The following is an 11,665-nucleotide window of genomic DNA, read 5'->3' on the forward strand; positions in this document are numbered from 1 at the left end:
ACTCTGTTTTCCCAAGAATGAGCTCTTACCTTCACTTTGGTATTCTTCATTCAACGTTAAGAAATATTGAAAACTGAAAGACTGAAATACATCACCGGGAAAAGCACATGATAGAAATAAAGTCAATGGCTGGGTTTCCCAAACGCATATGGCGTAAGACTTGTAGTGCCGCACATGCTCAGATGCCCTCTAGGCCGCACACAGAAGCCTGTGAACATAGACATTCCGTGCATAGATGTGCCACGAAATGGTAGGCCTCAGGCCTTTCTGACATTTAATTTAATAATATTTGGACTGCTGGACAGCTGACAGGCTCTCTTTACTCTTAAAAATAATAGTATATATATATTTATACTGAGCATGTGCTACATCATACCTCTTACAGTAGACGGTAATATAATATAATGCACAGTGTCTCTCTTTCAGTAGACGGCAATATAATATAATGCACAGTGTCTCTCTTTCAGTAGACTGCAATATAATATAATGCACAGTGTCTCTCTTTCAGTAGACGGCAATATAATATAATGCACAGTGTCTCTCTTTCAGTAGACGGCAATATAATATAATGCACAGTGTCTCTCTTTCAGTAGACGGTAATATAATATAATGCACAGTGTCTCTCTTTCAGTAGACGGTAATATAATATAATGCACAGTGTCTCTCTTTCAGTAGACGGCAATATAATATAATGCACAGTGTCTCTCTTCCAGTAGACGGTAATATAATATAATGCACAGTGTCTCTCTTTCAGTAGACGGCAATATAATATAATGCACAGTGTCTCTCTTCCAGTAGACGGTAATATAATATAATGCACAGTGTCTCTCTTCCAGTAGACGGTAATATAATATAATGCACAGTGTCTCTCTTCCAGTAGACGGTAATATAATATAATGCACAGTGTCTCTCTTTCAGTAGACGGCAATATAATATAATGCACAGTGTCTCTCTTCCAGTAGACGGTAATATAATATAATGCACAGTGTCTCTCTTCCAGTAGACGGTAATATAATATAATGCACAGTGTCTCTCTTCCAGTAGACGGTAATATAATATAATGCACAGTGTCTCTCTTTCAGTAGACGGTAATATAATATAATGCACAGTGTCTCTCTTCCAGTAGACGGTAATATAATATAATGCACAGTGTCTCTCTTTCAGTAGACGGTAATATAATATAATGCACAGTGTCTCTCTTCCAGTAGACGGTAATATAATATAATGCACAGTGTCTCTCTTTCAGTAGACTGCAATATAATATAATGCACAGTGTCTCTCTTCCAGTAGACGGCAATATAATATAATGCACAGTGTCTCTCTTTCAGTAGACGGTAATATAATATAATGCACAGTGTCTTTCTTTCAGTAGACGGCAATATAATATAATGCACAGTGTTTCTTCCAGTAGACGGTAATATAATATAATGCACAGTGTCTCTCTTCCAGTAGACGGTAATATAATATAATGCACAGTGTCTCTCTTTCAGTAGACGGTAATATAATATAATGCACAGTGTCTCTCTTCCAGTAGACGGCAATATAATATAATGCACATGGTCTCTCTTCCAGTAGACGGTAATATAATATAATGCACAGTGTCTCTCTTCCAGTAGACGGTAATATAATATAATGCACAGTGTCTCTCTTCCAGTAGACGGCAATATAATATAATGCACAGTGTCTCTCTTCCAGTAGACGGCAATATAATATAATGCACAGTGTCTCTCTTCCAGTAGACGGCAATATAATATAATGCACAGTGTCTCTCTTCCAGTAGACGGCAATATAATATAATGCACAGTGTCTCTCTTCCAGTAGACGGCAATATAATATAATGCACAGTGTCTCTCTTTCAGTAGACGGCAATATAATATAATGCACAGTGTCTCTCTTTCAGTAGACGGCAATATAATATAATGCACAGTGTCTCTCTTTCAGTAGACGGTAATATAATATAATGCACAGTGTCTCTCTTCCAGTAGACGGCAATATAATATAATGCACAGTGTCTCTCTTCCAGTAGACAGCAATATAATATAATGCACAGTGTCTCTCTTCCAGTAGACGTTAATATAATATAATGCACAGTGTCTCTCTTTCAGTAGACGGCAATATAATATAATGCACAGTGTCTCTCTTCCAGTAGACGGTAATATAATATAATGCACAGTGTCTCTCTTCCAGTAGACGTTAATATAATATAATGCACAGTGTCTCTCTTCCAGTAGACGGCAATATAATATAATGCACAGTGTCTCTTTCAGTAGACTGCAATATAATATAATGCACAGTGTCTTTCTTTCAGTAGACGGTAATATAATATAATGCACAGTGTCTCTCTTTCAGTAGACGGTAATATAATATAATGCACAGTGTCTCTCTTTCAGTAGACGGTAATATAATATAATGCACAGTGTCTCTCTTTCAGTAGACTGCAATATAATATAATGCACAGTGTCTCTCTTTCAGTAGACTGCAATATAATATAATGCACAGTGTCTCTCTTTCAGTAGACGGCAATATAATATAATGCACAGTGTCTCTCTTTCAGTAGACGGTAATATAATATAATGCACAGTGTCTCTCTTCCAGTAGACGGCAATATAATATAATGCACAGTGTCTCTCTTCCAGTAGACGGTAATATAATATAATGCACAGTGTCTCTCTTTCAGTAGACGGCAATATAATATAATGCACAGTGTCTCTCTTTCAGTAGACGGCAATATAATATAATGCACAGTGTCTCTCTTTCAGTAGACGGTAATATAATATAATGCACAGTGTCTCTCTTCCAGTAGACGGCAATATAATATAATGCACAGTGTCTTTCTTCCAGTAGACGGCAATATAATATAATGCACAGTGTCTCTCTTCCAGTAGACGGCAATATAATATAATGCACAGTGTCTCTCTTCCAGTAGACGGCAATATAATATAATGCACAGTGTCTCTCTTTCAGTAGACTGCAATATAATATAATGCACAGTGTCTCTTTCAGTAGACTGCAATATAATATAATGCACAGTGTATTTCTTTCAGTAGACGGTAATATAATATAATGCACAGTGTCTCTCTTTCAGTAGACGGTAATATAATATAATGCACAGTGTCTCTCTTTCAGTAGACGGTAATATAATATAATGCACAGTGTCTCTCTTTCAGTAGACTGCAATATAATATAATGCACAGTGTCTCTCTTTCAGTAGACTGCAATATAATATAATGCACAGTGTCTCTCTTTCAGTAGACGGCAATATAATATAATGCACAGTGTCTCTCTTTCAGTAGACGGTAATATAATATAATGCACAGTGTCTCTCTTCCAGTAGACGGCAATATAATATAATGCACAGTGTCTCTCTTCCAGTAGACGGCAATATAATATAATGCACAGTGTCTCTCTTTCAGTAGACGGCAATATAATATAATGCACAGTGTCTTTCTTTCAGTAGACGGTAATATAATATAATGCACAGTGTCTCTTTCAGTAGACTGCAATATAATATAATGCACAGTGTCTCTTTCAGTAGACGGCAATATAATATAATGCACAGTGTCTCTCTTTCAGTAGACGGTAATATAATATAATGCACAGTGTCTCTCTTTCAGTAGACGGTAATATAATATAATGCACAGTGTCTCTCTTCCAGTAGACGGCAATATAATATAATGCACAGTGTCTCTCTTCCAGTAGATGGCAATATAATATAATGCACAGTGTCTCTCTTTCAGTAGACGGCAATATAATATAATGCACAGTGTCTCTCTTCCAGTAGACGGCAATATAATATAATGCACAGTGTCTCTCTTCCAGTAGACGGCAATATAATATAATGCACAGTGTCTCTCTTTCAGTAGACGGCAATATAATATAATGCACAGTGTCTCTCTTTCAGTAGACGGTAATATAATATAATGCACAGTGTCTCTCTTCCAGTAGACGGTAATATAATATAATGCACAGTGTCTCTCTTTCAGTAGACGGCAATATAATATAATGCACAGTGTCTCTCTTCCAGTAGACGGTAATATAATATAATGCACAGTGTCTCTCTTCCAGTAGACGGTAATATAATATAATGCACAGTGTCTCTCTTTCAGTAGACGGCAATATAATATAATGCACAGTGTCTTTCTTCCAGTAGACGGTAATATAATATAATGCACAGTGTCTCTCTTTCAGTAGACGGTAATATAATATAATGCACAGTGTCTCTCTTCCAGTAGACGGCAATATAATATAATGCACAGTGTCTCTCTTTCAGTAGACGGTAATATAATATAATGCACAGTGTCTTTCTTTCAGTAGACGGCAATATAATATAATGCACAGTGTCTCTTCCAGTAGACGGTAATATAATATAATGCACAGTGTCTCTCTTCCAGTAGACGGTAATATAATATAATGCACAGTGTCTCTCTTCCAGTAGACGGTAATATAATATAATGCACAGTGTCTCTCTTCCAGTAGACGGTAATATAATATAATGCACAGTGTCTCTCTTCCAGTAGACGGCAATATAATATAATGCACAGTGTCTCTCTTCCAGTAGACGGCAATATAATATAATGCACAGTGTCTCTCTTCCAGTAGACGGCAATATAATATAATGCACAGTGTCTCTCTTCCAGTAGACGGCAATATAATATAATGCACAGTGTCTCTCTTTCAGTAGACGGCAATATAATATAATGCACAGTGTCTCTCTTTCAGTAGACGGCAATATAATATAATGCACAGTGTCTCTCTTTCAGTAGACGGTAATATAATATAATGCACAGTGTCTCTCTTCCAGTAGACGGCAATATAATATAATGCACAGTGTCTCTCTTCCAGTAGACGGCAATATAATATAATGCACAGTGTCTCTCTTCCATTAGACGTTAATATAATATAATGCACAGTGTCTCTCTTTCAGTAGACGGCAATATAATATAATGCACAGTGTCTCTCTTCCAGTAGACGGTAATATAATATAATGCACAGTGTCTCTCTTCCAGTAGACGTTAATATAATATAATGCACAGTGTCTTTCTTTCAGTAGACTGCAATATAATATAATGCACAGTGTCTCTCTTTCAGTAGACGGCAATATAATATAATGCACAGTGTCTCTCTTTCAGTAGACGGTAATATAATATAATGCACAGTGTCTCTCTTCCAGTAGACGGCAATATAATATAATACACAGTGTCTCTCTTCCAGTAGACGGCAATATAATATAATGCACAGTGTCTCTCTTTCAGTAGACGGCAATATAATATAATGCACAGTGTCTTTCTTTCAGTAGACGGTAATATAATATAATGCACAGTGTCTCTTTCAGTAGACTGCAATATAATATAATGCACAGTGTCTCTTTCAGTAGACGGCAATATAATATAATGCACAGTGTCTCTCTTTCAGTAGACGGTAATATAATATAATGCACAGTGTCTCTCTTTCAGTAGACGGTAATATAATATAATGCACAGTGTCTCTCTTCCAGTAGACGGCAATATAATATAATGCACAGTGTCTCTCTTCCAGTAGACGGCAATATAATATAATGCACAGTGTCTCTCTTTCAGTAGACGGCAATATAATATAATGCACAGTGTCTCTCTTTCAGTAGACGGTAATATAATATAATGCACAGTGTCTTTCTTTCAGTAGACGGCAATATAATATAATGCACAGTGTCTCTTCCAGTAGACGGTAATATAATATAATGCACAGTGTCTCTCTTCCAGTAGACGGTAATATAATATAATGCACAGTGTCTCTCTTCCAGTAGACGGTAATATAATATAATGCACAGTGTCTCTCTTCCAGTAGACGGTAATATAATATAATGCACAGTGTCTCTCTTCCAGTAGACGGCAATATAATATAATGCACAGTGTCTCTCTTCCAGTAGACGGCAATATAATATAATGCACAGTGTCTCTCTTCCAGTAGACGGCAATATAATATAATGCACAGTGTCTCTCTTCCAGTAGACGGCAATATAATATAATGCACAGTGTCTCTCTTTCAGTAGACGGCAATATAATATAATGCACAGTGTCTCTCTTTCAGTAGACGGCAATATAATATAATGCACAGTGTCTCTCTTTCAGTAGACGGTAATATAATATAATGCACAGTGTCTCTCTTCCAGTAGACGGCAATATAATATAATGCACAGTGTCTCTCTTCCAGTAGACGGCAATATAATATAATGCACAGTGTCTCTCTTCCAGTAGACGTTAATATAATATAATGCACAGTGTCTCTCTTTCAGTAGACGGCAATATAATATAATGCACAGTGTCTCTCTTCCAGTAGACGTTAATATAATATAATGCACAGTGTCTCTCTTCCAGTAGACGGCAATATAATATAATGCACAGTGTCTCTCTCCCAGTAGACGGCAATATAATATAATGCACAGTGTCTCTCTTTCAGTAGACTGCAATATAATATAATGCACAGTGTCTCTTTCAGTAGACTGCAATATAATATAATGCACAGTGTCTCTTTCAGTAGACTGCAATATAATATAATGCACAGTGTCTTTCTTTCAGTAGACGGTAATATAATATAATGCACAGTGTCTCTCTTTCAGTAGACGGTAATATAATATAATGCACAGTGTCTCTCTTTCAGTAGACGGTAATATAATATAATGCACAGTGTCTCTCTTTCAGTAGACTGCAATATAATATAATGCACAGTGTCTCTCTTTCAGTAGACTGCAATATAATATAATGCACAGTGTCTCTCTTTCAGTAGACGGTAATATAATATAATGCACAGTGTCTCTCTTTCAGTAGACGGTAATATAATATAATGCACAGTGTCTCTCTTTCAGTAGACGGTAATATAATATAATGCACAGTGTCTCTCTTTCAGTAGACGGCAATATAATATAATGCACAGTGTCTCTCTTTCAGTAGACGGTAATATAATATAATGCACAGTGTCTCTCTTCCAGTAGACGGCAATATAATATAATGCACAGTGTCTCTCTTCCAGTAGACGGTAATATAATATAATGCACAGTGTCTCTCTTTCAGTAGACGGCAATATAATATAATGCACAGTGTCTCTCTTTCAGTAGACGGCAATATAATATAATGCACAGTGTCTCTCTTTCAGTAGACGGTAATATAATATAATGCACAGTGTCTCTCTTCCAGTAGACGGCAATATAATATAATGCACAGTGTCTCTCTTCCAGTAGACGGCAATATAATATAATGCACAGTGTCTCTCTTCCAGTAGACGGTAATATAATATAATGCACAGTGTCTCTCTTTCAGTAGACGGTAATATAATATAATGCACAGTGTCTCTCTTTCAGTAGACGGTAATATAATATAATGCACAGTGTCTCTCTTTCAGTAGACTGCAATATAATATAATGCACAGTGTCTCTCTTTCAGTAGACTGCAATATAATATAATGCACAGTGTCTCTCTTTCAGTAGACGGCAATATAATATAATGCACAGTGTCTCTCTTTCAGTAGACGGTAATATAATATAATGCACAGTGTCTCTCTTCCAGTAGACGGCAATATAATATAATGCACAGTGTCTCTCTTCCAGTAGACGGTAATATAATATAATGCACAGTGTCTCTCTTTCAGTAGACGGCAATATAATATAATGCACAGTGTCTCTCTTTCAGTAGACGGCAATATAATATAATGCACAGTGTCTCTCTTTCAGTAGACGGTAATATAATATAATGCACAGTGTCTCTCTTCCAGTAGACGGCAATATAATATAATGCACAGTGTCTCTCTTCCAGTAGACGGCAATATAATATAATGCACAGTGTCTCTCTTCCAGTAGACGGCAATATAATATAATGCACAGTGTCTCTCTTCCAGTAGACGGCAATATAATATAATGCACAGTGTCTCTCTTTCAGTAGACTGCAATATAATATAATGCACAGTGTCTCTTTCAGTAGACTGCAATATAATATAATGCACAGTGTCTCTCTTTCAGTAGACGGTAATATAATATAATGCACAGCGTCTCTCTTTCAGTAGACGGTAATATAATATAATGCACAGTGTCTCTCTTTCAGTAGACTGCAATATAATATAATGCACAGTGTCTCTCTTTCAGTAGACTGCAATATAATATAATGCACAGTGTCTCTCTTTCAGTAGACGGCAATATAATATAATGCACAGTGTCTCTCTTTCAGTAGACGGTAATATAATATAATGCACAGTGTCTCTCTTCCAGTAGACGGCAATATAATATAATGCACAGTGTCTCTCTTCCAGTAGACGGCAATATAATATAATGCACAGTGTCTCTCTTTCAGTAGACGGCAATATAATATAATGCACAGTGTCTTTCTTTCAGTAGACGGTAATATAATATAATGCACAGTGTCTCTTTCAGTAGACTGCAATATAATATAATGCACAGTGTCTCTTTCAGTAGACGGCAATATAATATAATGCACAGTGTCTCTCTTCCAGTAGACGGCAATATAATATAATGCACAGTGTCTCTCTCCCAGTAGACGGCAATATAATATAATGCACAGTGTCTCTCTTTCAGTAGACGGCAATATAATATAATGCACAGTGTCTCTCTTCCAGTAGACGGCAATATAATATAATGCACAGTGTCTCTCTTCCAGTAGACGGCAATATAATTTAATGCACAGTGTCTCTCTTCCAGTAGACGGCAATATAATATAATGCACAGTGTCTCTCTTTCAGTAGACGGCAATATAATATAATGCACAGTTTCTCTCCTTCAGTAGACGGTAATATAATATAATGCACAGTGTCTCTCTTCCAGTAGACGGCAATATAATATAATGCACAGTGTCTCTCTTCCAGTAGACGGTAATATAATATAATGCACAGTGTCTCTCTTCCAGTAGACGGCAATATAATATAATGCACAGTGTCTCTCTTTCAGTAGACTGCAATATAATATAATGCACAGTGTCTCTCTTCCAGTAGACGGCAATATAATATAATGCACAGTGTCTCTCTTCCAGTAGACGGCAATATAAAATAATGCACAGTGTCTCTCTTTCAGTAGACTGCAATATAATATAATGCACAGTGTCTCTTCCAGTAGACGGCAATATAATATAATGCACAGTGTCTCTTCCAGTAGACGGCAATATAATATAATGCACAGTGTCTCTCTTCCAGTAGACGGTAATATAATATAATGCACAGTGTCTTTCTTTCAGTAGACGGTAATATAATATAATGCACAGTGTCTCTCTTTCAGTAGACTGCAATATAATATAATGCACAGTGTCTCTCTTTCAGTAGACGGTAATATAATATAATGCACAGTGTCTCTCTTCCAGTAGACGGCAATATAATATAATGCACAGTGTCTCTCTTCCAGTAGACGGCAATATAATATAATGCACAGTGTCTCTCTTCCAGTAGACGGCAATATAATATAATGCACAGTGTCTCTCTTCCAGTAGACGGCAATATAATATAATGCACAGTGTCTCTCTTTCAGTAGACTGCAATATAATATAATGCACAGTGTCTCTTTCAGTAGACTGCAATATAATATAATGCACAGTGTCTTTCTTTCAGTAGACTGCAATATAATATAATGCACAGTGTCTCTCTTCCAGTAGACGGTAATATAATATAATGCACAGTGTCTCTCTTTCAGTAGACGGTAATATAATATAATGCACAGTGTCTCTTTCAGTAGACGGTAATATAATATAATGCACAGTGTCTCTCTTTCAGTAGACTGCAATATAATATAATGCACAGTGTCTCTCTTTCAGTAGACTGCAATATAATATAATGCACAGTGTCTCTCTTTCAGTAGACGGCAATATAATATAATGCACAGTGTCTCTCTTTCAGTAGACGGTAATATAATATAATGCACAGTGTCTCTCTTCCAGTAGACGGCAATATAATATAATGCACAGTGTCTCTCTTCCAGTAGACGGCAATATAATATAATGCACAGTGTCTCTCTTTCAGTAGACGGCAATATAATATAATGCACAGTGTCTTTCTTTCAGTAGACGGTAATATAATATAATGCACAGTGTCTCTTTCAGTAGACTGCAATATAATATAATGCACAGTGTCTCTTTCAGTAGACGGCAATATAATATAATGCACAGTGTCTCTCTTTCAGTAGACGGTAATATAATATAATGCACAGTGTCTCTCTTTCAGTAGACGGTAATATAATATAATGCACAGTGTCTCTCTTCCAGTAGACGGCAATATAATATAATGCACAGTGTCTCTCTTCCAGTAGACGGCAATATAATATAATGCACAGTGTCTCTCTTTCAGTAGACGGCAATATAATATAATGCACAGTGTCTCTCTTCCAGTAGACGGCAATATAATATAATGCACAGTGTCTCTCTTCCAGTAGACGGCAATATAATATAATGCACAGTGTCTCTCTTCCAGTAGACGGCAATATAATATAATGCACAGTGTCTCTCTTTCAGTAGACGGTAATATAATATAATGCACAGTGTCTCTCTTTCAGTAGACGGCAATATAATATAATGCACAGTGTCTTTCTTTCAGTAGACGGTAATATAATATAATGCACAGTGTCTCTTTCAGTAGACTGCAATATAATATAATGCACAGTGTCTCTTTCAGTAGACGGCAATATAATATAATGCACAGTGTCTCTCTTTCAGTAGACGGTAATATAATATAATGCACAGTGTCTCTCTTTCAGTAGACGGTAATATAATATAATGCACAGTGTCTCTCTTCCAGTAGACGGCAATATAATATAATGCACAGTGTCTCTCTTCCAGTAGACGGCAATATAATATAATGCACAGTGTCTCTCTTTCAGTAGACGGCAATATAATATAATGCACAGTGTCTCTCTTCCAGTAGACGGCAATATAATATAATGCACAGTGTCTCTCTTCCAGTAGACGGCAATATAATATAATGCACAGTGTCTCTCTTCCAGTAGACGGCAATATAATATAATGCACAGTGTCTCTCTTTCAGTAGACGGCAATATAATATAATGCACAGTGTCTCTCTTTCAGTAGACGGTAATATAATATAATGCACAGTGTCTCTCTTCCAGTAGACGGCAATATAATATAATGCACAGTGTCTCTCTTCCAGTAGACGGCAATATAATATAATGCACAGTGTCTCTCTTCCAGTAGACGGCAATATAATATAATGCACAGTGTCTCTCTTCCAGTAGACGGCAATATAATATAATGCACAGTGTCTCTCTTCCAGTAGACGGTAATATAATATAATGCACAGTGTCTCTCTTCCAGTAGACGGCAATATAAAATAATGCACAGTGTCTCTCTTTCAGTAGACTGCAATATAATATAATGCACAGTGTCTCTTCCAGTAGACGGCAATATAATATAATGCACAGTGTCTCTTCCAGTAGACGGCAATATAATATAATGCACAGTGTCTCTTTCAGTAGACTGCAATATAATATAATGCACAGTGTCTCTCTTCCAGTAGACGGTAATATAATATAATGCACAGTGTCTTTCTTTCAGTAGACGGTAATATAATATAATGCACAGTGTCTCTCTTTCAGTAGACTGCAATATAATATAATGCAGTGTCTCTCTTTCAGTAGACGGTAATATAATATAATGCACAGTGTCTCTCTTCCAGTAGACGGCAATATAAT

The sequence above is a fragment of the Protomyctophum parallelum genome, assembly GCF_964188405.1.
Source record: "Protomyctophum parallelum genome assembly, chromosome: 2".
In the NCBI taxonomy this organism is placed as follows: Eukaryota; Metazoa; Chordata; class Actinopteri; order Myctophiformes; family Myctophidae; genus Protomyctophum; species Protomyctophum parallelum.